This window comes from Pongo pygmaeus, chromosome 15, assembly GCF_028885625.2.
Source record: "Pongo pygmaeus isolate AG05252 chromosome 15, NHGRI_mPonPyg2-v2.0_pri, whole genome shotgun sequence".
NCBI lineage: Eukaryota > Metazoa > Chordata > Mammalia > Primates > Hominidae > Pongo > Pongo pygmaeus.
The window spans coordinates 49,242,737-49,257,492 of NC_072388.2; the positions used below are offsets into that span (position 1 = coordinate 49,242,737).

Genomic DNA, 14,756 nt, shown 5'->3' on the forward strand with positions numbered 1-14,756 from the left:
GGCCGAGGTGGGTGGATTACCTGAGGTCAGGAGTTTGAGACCAGCCTGGCTAACACGATGAAACCCCCTCTCTACTGGAAATGTAAAAAAATTAGCCGGGTGTGGTGGCGGGCACCTGTAGTCCCAGCTACTCGGGAGGCTAAGGCAGGAGAATGGTGTGAACCTGGGAGGAAGAGGTTGCAGTGAGCCGAGATTACACCACTGCACTCCAGCCTGGGCCACAGAGTGAGACTCCATCTCAAAATAAATAAATAAATAAATAAAAAACAAAAAAAAACCACCCCAAATTAGCTGGGCGTGGTGGTGCATGCTTGTAATCCCAGCTGCTAGGGAAGCTGAGGCAGGAGGATCACTTGAACCCAGGAGGCAGAGGTTGCAGTGAGCTGAGATCACACCACTGTACTCCAGCCTGGGTGACAGAATGAGACTTCATCTCAAAAAAAAAAAAAAATTCTACTGGGTCATACATGTACTGTATGATATGTACTATATATAAGACATGTACTGTAGATTTTCCTTCCCTACATTTTTTAACTTAAGTTGCCTTCCCTGCATCTTTTCAAATATACTTTTCCTATATTTTTTTTATGCTTAACATCTGCTTACCTTGTCTTGATGACTCAAGGGTTACACCTTTGCTCCATTTCAGACTCTGCAGACTTTATTATCTTTAGAATCAGTGGCTACACTGTAGGCAGAACCTGTGATCACCAGGGAAATAATCCACTGTGTGGTACTTCCAGTAATAAAAAACGATTTTAGATTTGGAGAGTCTTCCTCTTTTACATAAAAATTTCTTATGAAACATATATGTATACAAAAGAACATATAAAAACGTTTGTTCAGTTTTAAAAAAGGAATGAGCACCTGTGCCCCCCAGCCAAAGAAATAGAACATTATCAATATTTTGTCACTCCTTGTGTGCCTCTCCTTAAGGACAACCTGTTTTGTTTTGTTTTGTTTTTGAGACAGAGTCTCTCTCTGTCACCCAGGCTGGAGTGCAATGGTGCAATCTCAGCTCACTGCAACCTTCGCCTCCCAGGTACAAGCAATTCTGCCTCAGCCTCCTGAGTAGCTGGGATTACAGGCACCCACCACCACGCCCAGCTAATTTTTGTATTTTAAGTAGAGATGGGATTTCCCCAGGTTGGTCAGGCTGGTCTCAAACTCCTGACCTCAGGTGATCCACTCACCTCAGCCCCCCACAGTGCTGGGATTACAGGCGTGAGCCACCGCACCCGGCCAGGACAACCTGTTCTTACCCTCTCCAAAGGTAAACACTTTCATTAATTTGAAGTTTCTAATTCCCTTGATAATTTTTACAGTTTAGCTATAAATAAATGTATATATCCCTAAATAATATACTATTTAGTTTTACATTTGAAGAGCCTAATATAAAGGGAATCTAGAGTGTGCATTTTTCCACAAGATATTTTGTTCACTCCACATCCTTACCCATAGTTGGTAATATGATAGGTCTGAAATGGTATCTCATTGTAGTTTCAATCTGCATTTTACTGATTACCAGTGAGATGTGAGCATATATTTATTGTCCATTCATATTTCCTCCTCAGTGCCTGTTTGCCCTTTGCCCATTTTAAAATTAGGTTATCTTTTTCTTCTTGCTTTGTAGGAGTTTTATACATATTTTTTAATAAGTCCTTTGCTGATTGTCTTATAGATCTCTTTTACCACTTTGTGCATGACTTTGATCTCTATGGTGTATTTTAATAAATAGACATTATGTATTTAAATGTAGTCCATTTAAACAATATTTTTCTTTATGGCTTGTACTTTTTATATTTTAAAAAAATCTTCTCTTACCTCAAAGTTATAAAATCGCCTTCTTATTATCTGGTTTAAAAATTTTACACTTCATTTTTTTTCAGTTTTTAAAATTTGTGGTAAAATACATATAACATAAATTTTACCATCATAACCATTTTTAAGTGTACAGTTCCATGATACTAGTACACAAGTAAAATATTGTTGTGTAGCTGTCACCACTGTCTATCTCCCGAACTCTTCATCTTGCAAAACTGAAACTCTGTGCCCATTAAACAGTAACTCCTCATCCCTCCTTCTCACGGCTACTAGCAGCCACCATTCTACTTTCTTTCACTATGACTTTGACTACTCTGTGTACCTCACGTTAGTGGAATGATACAGTTTTCTTTTTGTGACTGGCTTATTTCACATAGCAAAATGTCCTCAAGATTCATCCATGTTGTGGAATATATCACAACTTCCTTCTTTTTTAAGGCTGAATAGCATTCCATTGTAAGTATACACCACATTTTTTTATCCATTCATCTGTTGACAGACACTGGGTTGCTTTCACATTTTAGCTATTGTGAATAACGCTTCTATGAACATGGTGTACAAGCATCCCTTTGAGACCCTGCTTTCAATTCTTTTGGGTATGTACCCAGAAGTGGAATTGCTGGATCTTATGGTAATTCTATTTTTAATGTTTTAAGGAACTGCTATACTGTTTTCCACAGAGGCTGTACCATTTTATGTTCTCATCAACAGTGCACACAGGTTTAAATTTTTTCATATCTTCGCCAACACTTGTTATGTTCTGTTTTTTAAAAAACAGTTGTCATTCTAATGGATGTGATGTGATGTGACATCTCATTGTAGTTTTGATTTGCAATTAATATTATGATTTCTCTTGTGATTTTTTCTTTGATCCTTTGTTGTTTAAGAGTGTGTTGTTTAATTGCCACGAATTTGTGAATTTTCCAGTTTTCATTCTGTTACTGATTCCCAACTTCATCCCATTGTGGCTGAAGAAAATATTTAGTATTATATCTATCTTTTTAAAATGTATTGAGACTTAATATGTGGACTCCCTTGTAGTCTGTCTGGAGAATGTTCCAGGTACACATGAGAAAAATGTGTATTATATTGTTGTTGGCTAGAATGTCTGTATTTGTCTGTTAGGTCTAGTTGCCACATTGTGTTGTTCAAGTTCTCTATTTCTTTGCACGTCTTTATTTCCTTTTTGTTTGTTTGTTTTATCCATTATTGAGAATAGGATATTGAAGTCTCCAGCTATTAGTATAGAACTATTTCTCTTTCAATTCTGTCAACTTTTGCTTCATATATTTTGATACGGTGTTCCTAGGTACATAGATTTTGTCATTGTTATATATTCAAATGCTGTATTAAAACTTTTATTAGTATATGATGTCCTAGCCAGGTATGGTGGTATGCGCCTGTAGTCCCAGCTATTCCAGAGGCTGAGGCAGGAGGATCGCTTGAGCCCAGGAGTTTGAGGCTGTAATGTGCTATGATTTGGCCTGTGACTAGCCACTGTACTCCAGCCTGGACAACATAACAAGATATTGTCTCTAAAAAAAACCCAGTTCTTTGGTTTCTGTTAACTTTTTTGGTTTTTTAAAGGCTATCTTTTCTGATATTAGTATTGCCACCTCTACTCTCTTTTGGTTTATATTTACATGGAATATCTTTTTCCACCCTACCACTTTCAATCTGCTTGTGTCTTTGGATCTAAAGCAAAAGCTCTTATAGACAGTGTATAGTTGGATCATGTTTTTAAATCCATTCTGCCAATCTCTGTCTTTTGATTGGAGGGTTTATATCTGTTTACATTTAAAGTAATTACTGATAAGGTGTGACTTCTTTTGTTTGTTTTGCTGTTTGTTTTCTATGTGTCTTACAGCTTTTTTGTCTCTCATTTCCTGCATTACTGTGCATTACTCTCTGTTGTGTTCAGTTGATTTTTATACTGCAATGTTTTATTCCCTCATCATTTCCCTTTGTGTACATTTTTCTACCTTTTTTTTGTGGTTACCATGGAGATTACACTTAACATTCTAAAGTTGTAACACTCTAATTTGAATTTATACTAGTTTAATTTTAATAACATACAAAAATTCTTCTCCTTTACATGTCCGTCCTCACCCCTTTCAGTTATTGGTATCATAAAATTATACATATTATGTGTCCAAAAAACATAAACTAGTAACTGTTTTTTAAAATGCACTAGCTTCTCAGCTGGGCATGGTGGCTCATGGCTATAATCCCAGCACTTTGGGAGGATGAGGTGGGAGGACTGCTCGAGCCCTGGAGTTCAAGACCAGGAATTCGGGTCAACATGGCAAAACCCTTTCTCCACAAAAAAAAAATGCAAAAATTATCCAGGTGTGGTGGTGCATGCCTGTAGCCCCAGCTGCTCAGGAGGCTGAAGTAGGAGAATCACTTTGGCCCAGGAAGTTGAGGCTGCATTGAGCCATGATCATGCCACTGCATTCTAGCTTGGGCAACAGAGAAAGACTCTGTCTCATTGAGCTGTGATCATGCTACTGCATTCTAGCTTGGGCAACAGAGAAAGACTCTGTCTTAAAAAAAAACACACATTACTTTCTTAAATTATATAGAAAACAAAATGTGGAATTACAGACCAAAATTACAATTATTATTATATTAGCTTTTAGACTTATAGTTATTTTTTTAAAAGCATTAGTCTTTTAAACCATATAGAATACCAAAGATGAAGCTACAAACTGTTGTTAAAATAATACTACCTTTAATAATTGCCCATGTATTTACCTTTACTGAGATTTTTATTTCTTCATATGGCTTTAAGTTACTGTGTAGCATCCTTTCATTTCAACATGCAGGACTGATTACTGCTAGCATTTCTTGAAAGGCAGGTCTAGTGGTAACAAACTCCAGCTTTTGTTTATCTGGGGATGTCTTAATTTCTTCCTCATTTTTGAGGGACAGGGCTGCTGGATATAGGGTTTTTAGTTGGCAGGGTTTTTTTCTTTCAGCGCTTAGACTATGTCTGCCCACTGCTTTTTTGCTTCCAAAGTTTCTGATGCAAAATTTGCTGACAATCTTGTTAATAATCCCTTATATGTGATATGTCACTTCTCTCTTGTTGTTTTCAAATTTTTCTCTTTGTCTTTGGCCTTTGACAGTTTGATTATAATGTGTCTCAATGTGGGTCTCTTTGAGTTCATCCTACTTGGAATTTGTTAAACTTCTTAGATGTTTATCTTTCATCAAACTTGGAAAGTTTTCAGCTATTATTCTACAAATAATCTCTCTGCCGCTTTCTGTTTGTTTTCTTCTTCTGTAACTATTACAATGTGTATGTTAGTTCATTTGATGGTGTCCGACAGGTTTGTTAAGCTCTATTCAGTTTTCTTCAATCTTTTTTCTTTCTATTCTTCAATGACTTGATAATTTCTATTTTCCTAATCTTCAAGTTTGCTGATTTTTTTTGTCTGCTCAAATCTGTCTTTGACTACCTCTAGTGAATTTTTTATTTCAATTATTATATTTTTAAGCTTCTTTTTTCTTCTTTTAAAGATAGGGTCTCACTCTGTTGCCCAGGCTCGAGTATAGTGGTATGATCAGAACTCACTGCAGCCTCAAAATCCTGGCCACAAGTGATCCTCTCACTTCACCTTCCCAAAGTGCTTAAGTTACAGGCATGAACCACCTTGCTCAGTGTGGAATTTCTTTTTGGTTTATTTTTAGGTTTCCTATCTTTTCACTGAAATTTGTATTTTGTTTGTATGTCATTTTCTTGACTTTTTCCATGTCTTCTGCTGGTTCTTTGAGTATTTATAAGACAGTGGTTTTAAAGTAATTGTTGAGTAGGGTTGCCATGTTGTCTTTCTCTAGGACAGTTTCTGTTTTATTTTTTTCCCTTACATGGCCAGTGCTTTCTTATTTCTTTGTATACTTTGTGATTTGTTGAAAACTGGACATTTGAAACTAATAATGTGGTAACTCTGGAAGTCAGAATTTCTCTCTTTCCCAGGGTTTGCTATTTTTTCTTTTTGTTTTAATTGTTGTAGGATGTCTCCATGTCAAGGATCAGCCTGAAATGTAAACTTAAGATCTTCACAGTCTTTTCTGAGCCTATGCCTTTCCCTGGGCAGTAACTAATTTCCTCTGTGTATGCAGTTGCTTTTGAATGTCCTAGTCTTTAGTGTCTGGTTTTCAAAAGGTGGGGGAAAGAAAAATGAAGGGGTAGTTAAAGGAACCTGCCCTTTAAGTCCCCTGGAAGTCACTTGAACTAGAGTGGGAGGGGATTCCAACAATGAGAGGTGGGGTGTGCAACAAGGACAGCTCACCTGTATCTGCACCTCCATGATCAGAAGCAGCAATTGTCAACCAGAATACAGATCTCCAAATTTTGAGGACAGGGGTTCTTATTCCCACTTTGGCTCCCACAACCTGCATTCAAGCTGCTCCAGGAACACATGCATGGCTGCCTGCCATGGGACTGGGAGATACGGGCTCTGTAGCTCCTGCTAAGCTAAGAGCTAAAATTGAATGAAATTAACTGCAATTTACTGTCCAAGCTTATCCCTGGAAGTTTCAAGTCTTTAATGGATTCCAGAGTTCTTCTCAGAACTCTTTCCAGTCTCACTTCATCAGATTAAGACTTCATCAGATTTCTCCTTTATTCATAATTATTAATTTTTAAAAATCATCACTGGATATTGAATTTTAACAAATGCCCTTCCTGCATTCATTCAAATAATTATATGGTTTTTCTTTTCTAGTTTGTTAATATGTTTAATTAGATTAATAGATTTTTTATGTTAAGCTGATCTTGCATTTCTAGAATAAATCCAGGCTAGTCATGCTGTATTTCCTTTTTTAATACATTACTGGGTTTGTTAATCTTTAGATTACAATATTTGCAAGCATGTTTACGACTAAATTTCTTTTTTTGACTATTACAAAAGTTTATTTAACAAAAAGTCTAATATGAAAATGTACATGACCTAATTTTTACATCATAGTAAAACAGGCCCTTTGTAGAGGCGACATGGATTTTTCTGCTGAACCGTCATTATTTATACTCATTCCAAGGCTTCTAACATGATGGTACTATTTCCTCATATTACCACCATTCCAATATTGTTCTGTTGCCCACTAGTTGCCATCTCCACACATTTATCTATCACGAGATTCATAAAGGGATCAAATCCCCACAATATTCCTTGGACATGTCTGTCACCATTTAATTTCAGTTATAACTTCTTGTCCATAAATTTTTTCAACTCCAGAGGGTGAGCTTTGCTCATGGTGTCTTTTCCGTGGGCTCACAGATCACTGAGTTTCCTTTCTTGCACTTTCTTTGTCTGACTTTGATATCAGGATATCAAGGTTATACTAATTTTATAAAATGAGTAGGGGACATTTCCTTTTGAAAAAAAATTCTCTGTAAGAATTCATGTAAGATTAGGATGATCTAGTTTGAGAAAACTAGTCTATTAAACCTCCTGGACCTGCCATATAAGATTTTGAACTGTTCATTCAATTTCTTTTGGTTATAGAATAATTAGTTTTCTATTTCTTCTTGAATCAGTTTTAGTAATTTACATTTTTCTTGAAATCTATCCGTTTCGTCAAGCTGGCATAAGATTGTTCTAAGTTTTGTTTTATTTTCTCTACTTAATTTTGTTTATGTGTACCTTCCTTAGTATATCTTTTATCATGTGATTTCTCCTTTTTTCTTTTCTATTTATTTAATTTCTGTGTATCTCTATTATTATACTTTCTTTTGGTTTATTCTATATTTTATTCTTTGTAATTTAAGAAGTTGGATACTGAGCTCATACATTTTCAGCTTTTCTTCTTTTTCTGATCTATGCATTTAAGGCTATAAGTTTTTTCTACATAACAATTTTGCTGTATCCTATATATGTTGATATGTAGTAGATTTATTATTGTTCAGTTTTAAGTATTTTAATGTGTCATATTAGTCCATTCTCATGCTGTTATAAGGACATACCCTAGACTAGGTAATTTATACAGGAAAGAGGTTTAATTGACTCACAGTTCTGCATGGCTGGGGAGGCCTCAGAAAACTTACAATCATGGCATAAGGGGAAGCAAACACATCCTTCTTCACATGTTTGCAGGAGAGAGAAGCGCAGAGCTAATGGGGTAAAAGCCCCTTACAAAACCATCAGATCTCATGAGAACTCACTCACTATCATGAGAACAGCAGGGGGGCACCACCCCCATGATCTAATCACCTCCCACGAGGTCCCTCCCCCACCATATGGAAATTACAATTTGGATTACAATTCAAGATGACATTTGGGTGGGGACACAGAGCAAGACCATATCAGTGTCCATAATATTTTTTTTTACCCATGAATGTAGAAAAAGTATGGATTTTTCTAAATTAATGTTTGGTATCGATTTCATGCTTAATTTTATTATAGTCAGAATATATGTTGTATAGCACCACTTTCTATGGTGATGGAAATGTTTTGTGTCTGCACTGTCCAGTATGGTAGCCACTAGTCATATGTGGCTATTGAGCACTTGAAATGTGGCTAGTGAGAATGAGGACCAAATACTTAATTTTTGATTGATTTAAATAGTCACATATGGCTACTGGCTACAATACTGAGCAGTTCATGTTCATAGAACACCCACGCTTTGAACTTGGTTGAAATTTGATGTATGTACTAATGCATTTTTAATTTTTAGAAATATCTCATGTACATTTGAAAAGCATTTCATGTTTTCTGATTTTTGATGTGGTATGCAATATATGTACATTAGTTCAAACCTACTAAATGTATTGTTCATATCTTCTATACTCTGATTTTGTACTGCTTTATCTACCAAATACTGATATCTGTTAGATACTTTAAAGTTCTCAGATATGTTTTTTAAAAAAACATGAAGTGGATTTGTCAATTTCCTCTTCTGTTCTGTTATTTTGCTCATAGACCTTTGAGCTATGTTAAGTGCACACAAATGTGGAATTGTTATATCTTCCTAATGAGTTTAACCTTTTATTTTTATGCCACAAACCTCTTTATCTCTCATGATACTTTTTGCCCTGAAGTCTATTTTATCTGATATTAATGTAGATGCTTTATGTTTCTTTTGCTGGTTTAGTTTCTGGTGCTACTGAGCTGGGGTAGCTGGGGAAGGAGACTGACAGATATCTGTAAAATGAGTCACCTTGTGTACCTAATTATATAGAGGCTCCTCAGCAGTGAATGCGCTTTGGAGGACATTCACCTGGGACTGAATATCCTTATACTCTGCCTGTTCCAAAGCTCTATCACATATTTCTTCCAAGTGCCTGATTATCTGGTGGAAGTGTTAGCTACTGTCCACAAATTGGTGTAGTTCTGTGCCTTTGCCATGTGCTGCAAGTCTCATGGGCTGCTGTCAGTTCACATATCTATTCTTTCTGTTAGAAGGCAATAATGGCTTTTCCTTCACCCTGTCTTCCAAAAGTCATGAATGCTTTTCACTGGCAAAATCTAAACAAGAGCTCTCCCAAGAAAGGATTGCAAGAATTGTAGTGCTGTAGTTTCAGTCTCTGCAATGTATTTCCAATCTCTGCAATGTAGAGAACAGCTTAGAATGATTCAGCATGACACAGATAAAAGTCAGCACAAAGAGTAATCATCCATTTTCAATATAGCTGACTCAAAGATGATTAAAGGACCAGGTAATTTTTTAGAAAACAACTGTGTCTAAAACTGACTTTTTTCAGTGACTACAAAGGCATATGTATTTGTTTTTCTTAGTGGGAATTGTGCCTTCCATCTGTTTTTCTTAAAACATGTGAACATATTTTCTTATGATTAGGTTTTTTTCTATACCATGATTTTGAATGGCTCCATATCTTGTATAATAGAGCTGTGAAATAATTTATTTACAGTATCCTACAGTTAGACATTTAGATTGTTTCCAATTTGTCACTATGTAAATAATGTTGTCATGAACCTCTATGTAAATAAATACACATGGAATTGTTTTATTAAAAGGTATGTGTATTTTTAAATGTTTTTCATTGTTTTCAATACTGAGTGTGTGTGTGTGTATATATATATATATATATATAAGCTTTTACTAATTATGATAGCCAAAAAGACTATCTCTTTTTTCCCCTCTCTCTGGTCCTTGATTTAGGAAGGCTATCTATTTTAATTAGTTTGTCTTTAATTACTAGAAAGACTTAGCTTTCCCCCCATGTCTATTAGCCATTTATATTTCTATTTTTATTAGTGACTTACTTTTCTACACACACACATACACACACACGCACACTGCCCTCATCATCATGTCATTGTTCTTCTAGAGACATCCATTGAATGGTTTATGGAATTCTTCTGTGTCCAATATAAATAAATAACTTGTTATATAAATGACTGACTTAACTTCTTCCAACGCCTTCATGTTGCAGGATCTGCATTAATCCTTTTAACCCTCTTCTTCAAGGCTATCATTAACAGCAGAGCTATCTGAGAGTCTGTACGGAAGTGTTTTGAGATCTATTACATATAATCCTATATCTCTACTGTTGCTCTAACATTCTTAAGATTCACATTTATGAGTTAGTATTTTGTTTTTGTTTCCTTATCTCTGTTTGTCTCTGTATAAACTCTTTTGCTGTTACTTTGGAAGTCATTCTCAGTTTTTCATTCACACAATGTTTTTTATGTCATTCTCTTTAAGTTCTACTGCTAGGAAGAGACATAAATAGTTTAAGAAAAAGTAACAGTTCTTTTTAATTTTAGTTGCCAAGAGATAGTTTCCTTGGTGGTATGTTTTTTTCTCTATAATGGCTGCAATATACCCAGAGTTTGTCATCTTACTTAGTTTATGCTGGAAAGATAGGTTTTTTTTTTTACAAAGTTTATAATTAAGAAAATTAGAAATACACTTCCACAGCATTTCTAGTATATGAATATGATTATTCTCCACATTTGACATTTTTGAAGATTCCCCTTCTACATGGCTAAATTCAGTAGCTGAGTGCCAGCTTCCAGTAACTCAGAACACCACATAGAATGAAAAAGTCCCCAGAGTCCCTATAGTGATTGAATATAAGACCAAGTATATAAAAAGGTGAAATGATATACAGACTATCCTCAACTTATGATGGTTTGACCTATGGGTTTTCAATTTTACAATGGTTTGAAAGCGATACCTATTTAGTAGAAATCATACTTCAAGTACCCATATAACCATTCTTTTTTCACTTTCAATACAGTATTTGATAAATTACATAAGATAGTCAACACTTTATTATAAAATAGGCTTTGTGTTAGATTATCTCACCCAATTGTAGGCTAACATAAGTGTTTTGAGGATGTTTAAGGTAGGGTAGATTAAGCTGTAATGTTCAGGAGGTTAGGTGTATCAAATGCATTTTCAACATATATTTTCAACTTACGATGGGTTTATCAGGATGTAACCCTATTGTAAGTTGAGGAGCATCTGTATAGTTGGTTCTTTCCTTCCTTGTGAGCTGTACATTTGTATTATTCATAGTAAAGTGCTAGTTTCCATCTGGTTTACTTCTGACCTGTTTCCTGCCCCTTCTCTTTTTAGGATTTGCATAGTATTCTGGGAATTGAAACTGAGTTTAATTTAGCAAAACATATTTAAGAAAAAAGAAATCTGGTGCTGAGGAAACTTGTTATGCATTCCAAAGGATTTCTGAATGCAAAAAAAATTTTAGAGACAGGGTCTCATTCTGTTGCCCAGGTTGAAGTACAGTTGCATGATCATAGATCACTGTAATCTGATATTTCTGGACCCAAGTGATCCTTCTGCCTCAGCCTCCTGAGTAACTAGGACTACAGGCATGTGCCTCCATGCTTGGCTAATATTTTAATTTTTTTGTAGAGATGGCACCTTGCTGTGTTGCCTAGGCTTGTCTCAAACTCCAGAGCTCAACCGATCTTCCTGCCTCACCTTCCCAAAGTGCTGGGATTACAGATATGAGCCACCATGCCCAGCCTATTTTAGATTAACAAGGATAATATTTATTGTGTAGATAATATATCATTATGAATAATGAGTCGAGTACATAATATTTGTTCTTAGTAATACCCTGAAGTCCAATATTTTTCAGTTATTTGTATTAAATTTATGTAAATATTTATTTAGCACCTACTGTGTGTAAACTTCTGTTGTAAGTTTTTATTTGTTTGTTTTTGTTTTTGAGACGGAGTCTTGCTCTGTCGCCCCGGCTGGAATGCAGTGGTGCAATCTCAGCTCACTGCAACCTCCACCTCCCAGGTTCAAGCAATTCTCCTGCCTTAGCCTCCCAAGTGGCTGGGACTACAAGCGTGTGCCACCATGCCCAGCTAATTTTTTGTATTTTTAGTAGAGACAGGGTTTCACCGTGTTAGCCAGGATGATCTCGATCTCCTGACTTCGTGATCTGCCCCGCCTTGGCCTCCCAAAGTGCTGGGGTTATAGGCCTGAGCCACTGTGCCCGGGCTATACGTTTTTAAGAAATACAAAGATGAATAAGGCAGTCTCTGCTCTCTAAATATTTTTAGTCTAGTTTTTCAGTTTTCTTATTTTACAGAAACTGAAGTTTTTCTAAATAGTTTAACAGCTTTATTGAAATATAATTTATATTCCACATAATTCACCCATTTAAAGTGTAGAATTCACTGGTTTTAGTATATTCAGAGTATATTTAGTATATATAATTCTGAAATTATTATACTTTTAGAACATTTTCATTAGCTCCCAAAAGAAACCTTATATCTGTTAGCCATCACCCTCCATACCCTTCCTACTCCCCAGCTCTGGGTAACCACTAATCTACTTTCTGTTTCTATAAATTTGCCTAATTCTATACATTTCTGTGTAAACAGAATTATACAATATGTGGTCCTTGGTACTGGCTTCTTAACATAGTGTTTTCAGGATTCATCCTATTATAGCATGTATTGGTACTGCATTTCTTTTTATTGCTGAATAATATTTCGTTGTATGGATATACCACATTTTATCTGTCCATTTATTAGTTGATAGACATTTAGATTGTAGCTTTTCTAAACACTTTTATATGTAAATGTTGATTACCATAATTATATGTATGGGCTGATGTTAATGATAGGTTTCTTTCTTAACTTTAAGTGACATACAAACTAATGGCTATATATTTATAAATATTCCACAAATTCATTCTATTCTATTATTTATTCTCTCATTTAATAACAAATGATTTCTGTATTTTTAAAAGTCTCTATACCAAGAAGTAATATTTAACATGGTATTTTGCTTGCATAGACAGAATGAGACTTCTTTGTATAAAGCATCTCAGTATTTGATACTGAGTGATAAACAAATATCACAACTCAGGTATTTGTTTTATTTTGTAGCCTACATAAGTCATGGTTAATAGACAATCTCCCTCCTCTTCATTAATTCCATGAGTAACTCTTCAAGAGCCTTGAACATATAAATGTAAAGTTCAGAGTTATCTACCTAACCCACACCTAGTATACAAAGGCAGAGAAGGAAAGGATAATCAGATACCAACATCCACTGAAGTGTTTTCCATTACTCTCACCCATAATATCCACTCTGTTCCAAATCCTTTCATATTTGTGCTCTGTCTTACTCTTCCTGACCTGGCCCCTCATAACCTTTTCAACCTGCTCCATGCATATTGTACTACTTGCTATTCTTAAACATGCCAAACACACTCTCCCACACACTTTTTTTTCAGAGTTATACCATGTTGTACACACTGTATTATATTGAGTTATTTCTTATGATATATGTTGGGCAATTGTTCCAAATGAACTTCCTCATTCTTTACAATTATATTTCACAAGAGGATGAACCATAATTTGTTAATCAGTCCTTCATTGATGGACATTTACATTGTTTCTGGTGTTTTGCATATGTATGAGTATATCTGCAAATGAATTCTTTGAAATAGCATTGCTGGGTCAGGAATACATATATTTGTGTTTTTCATAGTTATTTGCCAAATTGCAGCCCAAAGATGCTGTATCCATTTTAATTCCCACCTGTAGTATCTGTGAGTACAAGTTTACATCTGAACTAATGAAAAGAATTATTACACTTTTGATCTTTGTAAATCCAATATGTGAAAAAGTTATCAATATATTTTTTCATTTTTATTTGCATGACGGTGAATATCTTTTTATATGTATGGAGTTATTTAATATCGTGGGTTTTGTCAGTTGCTTATTTGTGTCTTTTGTCCACTTCTCCTCCACCAGGTGTAGGTCTGTGATTTATTTGGAACTGGTTTTTGTGTATGGTGAGAGCTAAGGGTGATGGCTCATTTTCCCCACACATGAATATTCAATTGATTTAGCATCATTTATTGAAAAGATCTCCTTTTCTCATTTATTGCAGTGGCACCTTTGTTGTAAATCAGATGATTGTATATGTGTGGGTCTGTAGTCTTTTCTGTCGGTCTGTTTGTTTATACTTGTGATAATATCACTCTGTCTTAATTACTGTAGATTTTAATTATCTATTGGTGTCTGTTAGTGTAAGTCCCCCAATTTTGTTCCTCTTCAAGGTTGTCTTTGTTATTCTTGGCTTTTTGCCTTTCCATACAAGCTTATTAATTTGCATAATAAAGATCTATGCAACAGAGAAATAAGCTTATTAATTTGTACAAGAAAGATTGCTGAGAATTTGATTTGGGTTATAATCAATCTATTGATCAATGGGAAGCATCGACACATTCACAATATAGAGTTTTCTAATCTGAGAACATGTATCTCCCTCTTTCAGTAATGTTTTATATTTTTCTGCAGAGGTCTTAAATGTCTTTCATTAGATTTCAGTGGCATGGTGGAGCCAGCTCCTACTAGTTCATGAGCGCTGATCGGACACATCTCTTCCTGGCTCCACATTCAGTAAATCACATTGTGAGACTAAAGTGGGGGTGGTAGTATTTATATCACAGAAATTGGCAAATG

The 14,756-nt window shown here is 35.3% G+C and overlaps 1 protein-coding gene and 1 pseudogene across 5 annotated transcripts in view; one reads left to right on the forward strand and one right to left on the reverse strand.

Moving 5' to 3' along the window:
• The window catches only part of ATL1 (atlastin GTPase 1), a 102,060-nt gene that overhangs the window by 32,459 nt on the left and 54,845 nt on the right, over positions 1-14,756 (forward strand). The window lies entirely within an intron of this gene.
• On the reverse strand, positions 6,861-7,085 carry LOC129012201 (small nuclear ribonucleoprotein G-like; annotated as a pseudogene).